Source organism: Cinclus cinclus, chromosome 2, assembly GCF_963662255.1.
Source record: "Cinclus cinclus chromosome 2, bCinCin1.1, whole genome shotgun sequence".
NCBI classification, from domain to species: domain Eukaryota; kingdom Metazoa; phylum Chordata; class Aves; order Passeriformes; family Cinclidae; genus Cinclus; species Cinclus cinclus.
The window spans coordinates 82,062,502-82,071,931 of record NC_085047.1 but is presented as its reverse complement, the minus strand read 5'-3'; positions in this window follow the sequence as shown (position 1 = coordinate 82,071,931).

Here is a 9,430-nt window from a genome sequence, read left to right as displayed (position 1 = left end):
GGTTTCAGTACCACTCTAAAACACAGCCCCATACCAGTTACTCTGAATCAAATTAATTTTACCTCGGCCAAAACTAGCACACCTTTTTAAACACTGAGTTATATCTTCATGCAGGATACCTTAGAAGGTCCACAAACTTTCAGAGTGCTGTATCATTTCATTTACCAAAGATTTATTTCAGCACTGCAAAATAGTTGGCTTATTTTGAGAGCCGCTCTAGACCGATATATAATTGCCAAATCTATGTGAAGATCACATGCCTTGCATCATTGTGGATTACATATCATGTTCCATGAAGAAACTGGAGAAAAATGTATGACTGGGAAGAAGGGTCATGAAGTAAATATAGGGCTTCATAAAGAGTTAGTGTTATCCTATGTACCAACACCATCAATAGTATAGGATATATATACCATAATTGTAATTATTATGTCAAAAGATGTGAATGCTAAGAGTATAAAGCAAAGGGAATGCTACTTTACCTTGGCAGCTTAATTTTTTTTTTCAGTGTGACTCTGTTTTAGTGCTGTGTTGCATTCTTCATTTTTCCGGTCTCTTGGTCAGCTCACAAAAATATGGTAAGACTCACCAATGTCTGACTTTCAAGTTCATCTAAGCTTTAAGATAAATTATAATGTTATAATACTTAGCCAAGTGGGTTTTTAGCTGGTTTTCCCCTATTCATTCCCAGTTGCTTCTCTGGCTAGTGTCTATTATTTAGATAATAATATAAAGTTCCAAGAAATAACATGAAATCTCTACTGGATGGAAAAATAATTACTTTTTGACTATGGCCTAATTGTGCTGTTCAGTTCTGCCGTGCTTTATTTGATCTGATTTGACCTTTTTATTCTGTGACCATAGAAACAACTTGAAACATGTGAGGCACAGCAGTTAAGGATGTCTTTGTCTAATTCCCTTTGGTGCTTTCTTGCTACTATTTCTTGCTATTTTTTTATTTCACTAGATTTTCCTCCAGTTCAGGTCTTCTAGTTTTTTACCAAGGTTTGAAGTTCTCTTTCTCTTTCATCTTTCCTCACGCTTTTTTTTTTTTGCTTGGTGGCTGTTGACTCTTTATTTGGCACGAACATAGTTCTTCCAAACATCTATAGTCAGTGAACATTGCCTTTTCTTTGGTGTCCCAAACTGTCATACTAAACACTTTTTTCTGCTTTGTTATCCGCAAGTAATACTTCTTATCAAAGTAAACAATAATGATTTGTCTATCCTAGACTTGGCTCAGCTTCATGGTTTAATTAAGAACTTGGATTTAAGAGGAAATTTAGTAGTGTCATAAACTGAAAAATGTGCAAACTCTTTGGAGGACAGTAGAAGCGTTCAAGATGGTAATGATAAACTGTGAAAAGCAATTTGCAAACTAAAGCCAATATAAATAAACATAAATTGTTATCCTTAGGAAAAAGAAAAAATGAAATAAAAACATGAAAAAAGGATTAAATAGCTGGTGATTAATATACAAGAAAAGAAGGCAGAAGGCTATCTTGGATCATATATATTGTGCCTTACTAAGACTTAATAACATTTATGTCAATATTATTCAGTAAGGAGAAATTCCATGGATTCTGGTATACATGCCTGACACTGGCAAATCCACATTAGGACGGGACCCACATGCACACAAGCTTCTACCTAGCAGGACTCCTGGCTCCATAAATAGACACTGAGTCTGTGCCATACTGCTCTTTGAAGAATGGTGACGGTGGCACACTGCGATATCCTCCAGCAAGCACTCATCAAATAGAAAATCTTCCAGCATCCATTTTGCAACTACAGCAAAAGAAAAAAGGAATCCTGTTCAGGAATATATTGATTGGAGTATTGTCCCCATGAAAGGGCAGGTCATTATTTACTTCCCATTAGTATTTAAGTTTCATCAGCCCAAGTTTTATCTTCCCATGCAGCTGTCACACTTCAAGAAAAACTGTCGAGAATCCAAAAAACAGTATGAAGAAGAAAAAGAGGTTAGATAGCTGTCATGTGATGAAGGAAATGGAGTTTGCTTAGCCTTAAACAGTAAAGACTAAAAAGGGAGATGATTACACTGTCTTCTAATGTGTAAAAGATGCTACAAAATGGTGGTGATTAATTGTTTAAAATCACCCACTGATGGAAAGATGTGAAACATATTCCTTCACGATTTCTGAGGAAATAGAATGGCTATAAGAACTAAAAGAGGTTGGAATAGGCTTCCTAGAGAGACTGTGGACTATAGTATATAGGGTTTAGGACAACACACACCCATTGTGTAGGTCTTGCCTTGCTACTGTAGGATGTACTAACAAAATCTCTTTCAACTCAGTAAGTGAAAAAAGAGACAGCATGAGACAATACCAAGGTATTGTATTACTTGGCACTAGGATTGCATTATTTGTCTTCCAAGAAAGAAGACAATACATTGTCACATGGAGCAATGGTTTTATGGATGTTTCTGATCACAGCATTATGGAAAAGCAGTGATGAAAGGACCTCAAAATACCATTTTCTCCAACCCTTTAAACTGGAGAAGATTCAAATACCTCTACTGATTCAGAAGTGATGCAGAACAGTGTGTTATTTGCAATTCTAGACTGATTAATTCTTAATCTTGAATTTGAAGATTATTAAAAATTTCTTTATTGGTGTTTTGTTCTTCAGTCAAAAATGCCTTTTTTGAGTTTGAGAGCAAGTTACACCTCTGGAGAAGGGACATTACTATAGTAAATATTAGCCTTGGGCCTGCACTTCTGATTTTTTCATAATTTCATTAAAGATATATCAAAGTATGGCATTTTGGTGTGTGTTTTTTAACAACTCCCCCCAATAAAAGACCTGTTATTTTTTTAAATTGATGAAATATTTTGGCCAAATATTCTGCTAGTAGGAAAAAAAATAAATAAGGAATCCCTACTAAAAAGACAGTAAAATCTCAGAAGCTTTAAATTAAAATTATGTTCTTTCTTCTACTTCTCTATCTGTTTGTAATAATTTATGCTGTTGTAAATATTTTGTAATGATGTCCAAAGTTAGTACACTGTACCACCACAATAACTGAAAATAATGAAAACAATATCTTTTAAACTTATCAGAAAAGAAGGGTATGAAGGTAAAAGAATGCCTCCAGGATCTGATAGCAGTTGAGCACTATGTATTTTACTTTATGAGGTTTTCTGTGAAATAATAAAGGATTTGAATTTGCATCAAGTTACTCTAAATAAACAGCCTTTCCATGCATGCTCCACCTTAGCAAAAGGAAAGTTGTTTTACTGCAATCATCAGCAGCAACTTTTATTTATCATGGCCTATGCATGTTTATAGGGACTGTTTTAAGACTATTCTTGCCCCAAAATTGATACTATACATGCACACTCTGCACTATTTTGCAATGAACTCTTTATTTAACCATGCTTTAAAAATAGCAGTTTATCTACAGAGAACATCTCTGAATTAAACTGATGGAGCAATAACACCGTTTTTGTTGCTGTTGAGAGTCCTTGGTGCTTTTTGCCATCAAAGTATAAAGCAATGTTTTCTGGAGAAGTGGTCTGTGTTTGTGTGTATCTTTGTGTGTGTGAGACAGAGAAACATAGAAAAACAGAGAAATAGCAAGAAAGAGAAAGACAGGGAGAAGCTAAATTAATGGAAACAAAAAAAAAAAAACAAAAAGAAGGAAAAATAAAGAGATAAAGACGAAGAAAGAAAAAAGGAAAGAAAGAAAGAAAAAAGGGGGAAATGAAGGAAAAAAAGAGAATGTAAGTAAAAACAAAAACCCAAACCACCCCCCAAAAAAACCCCAAAACCAAAAACCCCCTTGTGTTTATGAATGTTTTGCAGGCTTAGTTGTTGTAGTAGTGTTATTAGAACCCACACCAAGAGCTGTTTTGGGTCCCGGGGCAAAGAGATTCTTCTCCCCCTCATTCCTCACCTGGAAAAGTACCTGGGTGGTCCTGCCATGACACTCCTCTCTCCCCAGTGCCCTCCTCCTTTCCTGCTTGCACTGTAGCACAGAAAACTTACATTTGGGGCAGCAGGGACTGCCAAGGAATGAGAAGCTGAGCCAAGCAGAGGAGAGGGCTGCAGCCAGAGGAGCAGTGGTGTCCTCCTGGCCCCAGTCCCTGGGAGGGGGAGTTGCCCCCTACTCCTGTGCCACTCAGCCCCCACTTTGCCTTGTCTTAGCTGGCCCACCAAGCAATTCCTTCTCTAACTGGCGTCAGCATTTCCTCACTGGTATTTTCAGAGTTCACTGTAAGCTCTCACAGCTCTTACAGTGGGCCTGAGAATTAGGGCTTGGTTTAATTACCGTGACTCAATGGCAGGATGCTGTGTCCTCCTGGGCTGGAGCACAGCACATCTGCTGCGTTTAGCCAGCACCACTGTGTGGGAGCCACCAGGGAGCCCAGGGAAGTACCTGGAGAAATCACATTGCCTTTGTGTGTCCTCCCCACTTCCTCTTTTTTGGCAGGGGACTAAGTAGTGTGCCTCCTGGCTTATACAAGTTTTCCAGAATAGAACACCCTCTCTCCTGGACACTGCGTTCTCAAACTCAAATTTTTAAATCCACAGAAGTCCATCAGACTGGAAAAGGTTTCATACCGTCACATTTTAGCATGTTGCAAATAATGATTTATGCAACTGAAAAAAAAGCCATTTTATTCACTGAGGTTTCATTATGCTTAAAAACAGTGACCACAATGGTGCCACTAGCCCAGTCACAGTGGAAAAGCTTGAGAATTATGCTTGTGAGGGAGAAGACTGAAAACATCTTCCCCTTTTTCCTAAAGAATTAAGGGTATATTGACTTAGTTTTTCTAAAACGAAACTGCCAAATTCTACAAAAGATAAGCTTCTCCACACCAAGATGTTAATCTGCATCTAATACATGTACAAGGTTAAATATGGTGTGAGAGACAATAGAGGTTACTGCAGGTCACTGCTTTAAGGGAGAGAAACCTATCACAAATCTAATTTTAAAAGGAAATTGCTGAAAGAATGGATGTAATAGAATGGATATAATAGAACAAGGTATTTAAAAATTCCATGCTTAGATGGATAATAAGAACTTCAGAATTATGTCTGGCCACTGAGAAATGTGCATTTACTCCAGAGCAACTACTGCTCTTTAATAGTTACTAGCTAGAGCACTTAATACCTGACAAAAAATGATTTTTAGTATTAAGGTGACTTTGGTTTGAATATATCTAATACCAAATGATCTAACAGAATTTTTAAAAATAAAACTGTATTTCTGACTTGAAAGAAGTCAAATACTAGACTTTTCCTGAGCTGTATTAGAATAATCAGCTTTTGAGGACGGTGAAGGAAATACCTTAATACCCAAACAGTATGGCCGAAAAGCAAATATTGATACTTTCTGGGAAACAGGATACAAAATGAAAGACAAAATAGATTTCCATTGCACCGTGTCTCAAGGATTTTTTACAAGCCTGACAGGGCTGATTTGTTGTCAAAAGTACAAATAGAAAATCATCACTAAAAGCACAAAAGACAGTTCATTTACTTTGCTGAGAAAGGCTGAGCATTCAGCATAACATGAGAAAAAAATATGTTAAAAGGTTAAAAGAAATCCATGGTGCATTGGGTCCAGGTTAAGAAGCAAGCTTGTGTCTGTTGACCTGAACTGGGTGACTAGATCAAACATGGTGGTATAAACCAAGATTTCAAAGAGACACCGAGACCAGTGGTCCCTCACAGATACTGCTGCTGGATTCAGCAGCAGAATTCCCACTGACAGAAGGATTGGCATTTGCAGGACAAGTCAGTAACAAAAGGACCCACCTTCTGCATAATTAGGACAGACATTTGCTATGTAGAAGAAGTTTGACTTGCTTGTAAAATTGTTGCAGACGGATTTGGATTCGCTAGCTGAAAAAAAATGATAAATGTATTAAGTTGTTTTGCATGCTGTGACAGATTAGGGGTAATCTTTTGAAAAGCTTCTACATCTCGTTTCCAGGAGAGTCACCAAGGTGTTTAAAGGGGCTTTGGATCAGTGCCTCAGTTAACCGGTGTCTGCTTTTCCCTGTCAGTTGCTCCAACAGAGAGTCGTATGGCAGCCTGCAAGCTGTCTTGCTTTTCTTGAGGAATCACTTTCTGACTCACATCATAGCCGCTCTGCATAATAGGGGAGGATTGCAGTCTGTATTTGAGGGGCTAAACTGTGGCATTTGTGCCGCTAGTCTGTGCAAGTGGTATTGAATCAGCGTGGTCTACAGCAGGTCCTCTTGGGCCGCATGAGATACCAGTGCTAGAAAGTACTGAAGCTGGAGCAGGTGCTCCTGCAGTGTGACACTCTATTCCATGAAACACTGGGGACACTAGGACAACAGTGAAGCAATTACACTGCTCTTTCTCTGCTCTTTGTCATTCTTATAGTTCCCCTCTCCTTGGCTTGTTCAGGCATCTTAGGGAAATGCAAAGATTTTCTACAAGGATAACTTGTGCTATGAGCAAAGCTGTTCATTGCAGTTAAAGCAATTGCTCACAGGAAAACACACAAAAAAGATAGCTAGGGATCACTAAGTGTTAGGCTGAGCTCTTACAGGGTGCTCATCACTCTGATGAATGTGTTAGCTGAAGAGTTGCTACTGTTTGACCGGTGTTTGCCCATTCCCCAAAGCACCAGAGAGGTGTCACTGTCTCCAGCCATAACATTCATGGTATCCTCAGCCTGGGACTCCTGTCTGGTACTACTCCACACTAATCCCATTCCTGTCTATATTTGTGTTTTCCCTCCTAAATTCTTGAGTTATAGATGATACCACCTAATCAAGCTCAGCCTTGTCTGTAATTTTGGCCTCTCTTATCTCTATACAGTCATTCTCATAGTTTTTTCTCAGCAGAACAAACCAGGGAGCAGGGGAAAGCTTGCTGTGGGTGCTACAGAGAAACTAGAGCATAAACGCAACAGCAGAGAAAATATAGATGGTGACAATCTAGTAATTACATTAAAAATTGTAATTTCTATTTTTTTTCCTTCTTCTATACTGTTTATGCATTGTACTGCATTACTGGGATCTATCTTTTTAGTGTTAGTCCTTATTTTGACAGTTGTCCTCAGATGACAAATTCTTGTTTCTGTTAATTTATAAAAGTATACCAAAGGTGTGTTGAAATGAGTAGACAGCAGCTTCCTTGCTTCATGTTCTAAGCCTTCTTTCCAATCTTATTCTTCCCTCAAACTCTCTCCCAAGGTCATACCTACACTGTTTGCCTATAGCATTCTGAGTGCTTATACTTCTGGCTCTGTCTGAGCATAATTCAAACAGCACTACCAATCCTATCTAAAAAACCCTTTCTCAGTCTAAACTTCACCCCAATTTACTAGAGGCCAGCTGATTTGTGGTAACTCACATGGCTAGTGTGATGTAATACATATTACCAAAGCTGCCAGTGAGAGAGGAGAAATCATTCTATGGCAGCGAAAAGTGGCTGACCTAGGTTATATTTGCATTAGGGGTTAAAAATACGTACCTGGATTGTTGCTAGATTCACCAATGCATTTAGTTTTTTTAAATCCAAACAAGTTTTTTAATGTTTTTATACTTTTAGCCACCTATAAGCCTCTGTGTTGAATGGCACTATACAAAGCTTCAGCTATACTCTAGATAAGGACAATAATTCCTTCCATGGTTTTCATGCATGAAGAGCAGCCATTTTAATCAACATTTTGCTCTTTCTAAGCCTAACCTATCAGCCTTAGTGATCAGTACTAGTAGTACTTATGCAAATAGGAAGATTGAATCAAAGATGTAATGGCTTATGTGATTTATATACAATTTACTGTAGGAAGAGTCATTAAAATCAGATCTGTATAAAGCACATATTAATGCACTTGCTGTTATGTGTATTGTCAAAATTTTTCTCGTAGACAAATTTTCTGAAGTAGTCCTTGCATTGAGGATGAAAATGTTATAGGCAAGGCCTTCTAAAAAGAAGAGTACAAGGGTGCAAAATAATTCATTATATTTGTTGGAAAGAAAGGAATAAACTGAAATACGAAGCATAGCATACCACTGACACTTCTCATGACAGGCAATCAGACAGAGAGGCTGAGTCCATCTGAAACTTGTAGGTGCCTCAGGAATTGAGCCAGTGCAATTCTCTACAGGTCAGCAAGGGATAATAAGAAAATCTGTCAAACTTGAGGGAAGAGTCAACTTTCTAGACCACAAATCTGATCTGAGCAGAGTTGAGAGACAAAGAGTTCAAAAGGTTAATGCTGCTATGCTTATTTAAGTGAACGTTAACACTGTTGTGAGAAAACAGATGGAGAAGAACTGGGGGAATTATTTGACTGGTTAGATTTGTAAAACAGTGAGCAGAACGATAGACATCTTAGGCATAGAAACTTGTCCCAGTGAAAGTGTAAGCCGAGGTCTTCTTTCTCTTTTGCTTCCAAGTAGTTTGCATTAATGACCTTCCAATCATCACAATTATGTTCTCCTATTTAAGAAATCAGTGGGGAAACATCTGGGTTTTAATAACATTCACCATCACGTCTTTCATCAGATAAATTAACAGCTTTGTTTTACAGTGGCTGGAGAAAGAGACAAAAACATTGGAACACAATGGCACTTACCATTTTTCTGTCAAGATGGAGCCACTATTAGGGATGCTACTATCAGTGATGATCAATGTGAAGCAGACATATTTACTGGGAGTCTGTTCGAGCACAATACAAGGGAACAAATAGCAAGGTGGGGCCATTTTGTGGATAGATTACAACCTATTGCTCATGACTGGCCTTTATTACATCCCTTTCTTTCCATCTGAAGAGAAGAGAAACCCAAATAACAGCGGGTTCTGTTGCTCTGATGACAGCTTGAGAAAAAGTAATAGGAATTCCTACAGCTATAAAAACAGAGTGAGGAAAGGGTGCCAAGTTACCCTTGGAGCTGTCACTCTTTGCAAGGCTCTTTTCTTTTCACTTACTTTTGTATAATACTTTATGGCTAAACAGCTATTTTTACAGCCAGATGAGGACATAACTCATCCTTTGAGGAGTCTTGGAGAACTGACGAAGAATTTCTGGTAAAACTTCAGATGGCAAGTCTTATTTCTCATCTGCTTAGATACTGTATATCTTGATATTTCAGGCATCCAAAATTATGGATTACCTCATGTTTATTGGATCTGTTCTTTGGGCTTGAGCTGTGTCCATTTTGAACAAACAATGAATCCCAAAAACTGTTTTTACATTATTTTTTAAAATTATAATTTGTCTTTCAAAAATAAGGCAACAACCTGAGCACAGCTACATCAAAATTTGTGAATTGATTCTGAAAGCACTATCATTTCATATTCTTCATTCCTTTACATCTTATTTTAGCTTTTTGTTTTCTTTTCCATAATGCAGAAAAAGCCAGGACTGGATAAATATTGAACAACAGCATTCATGAACATTCACAGGAAT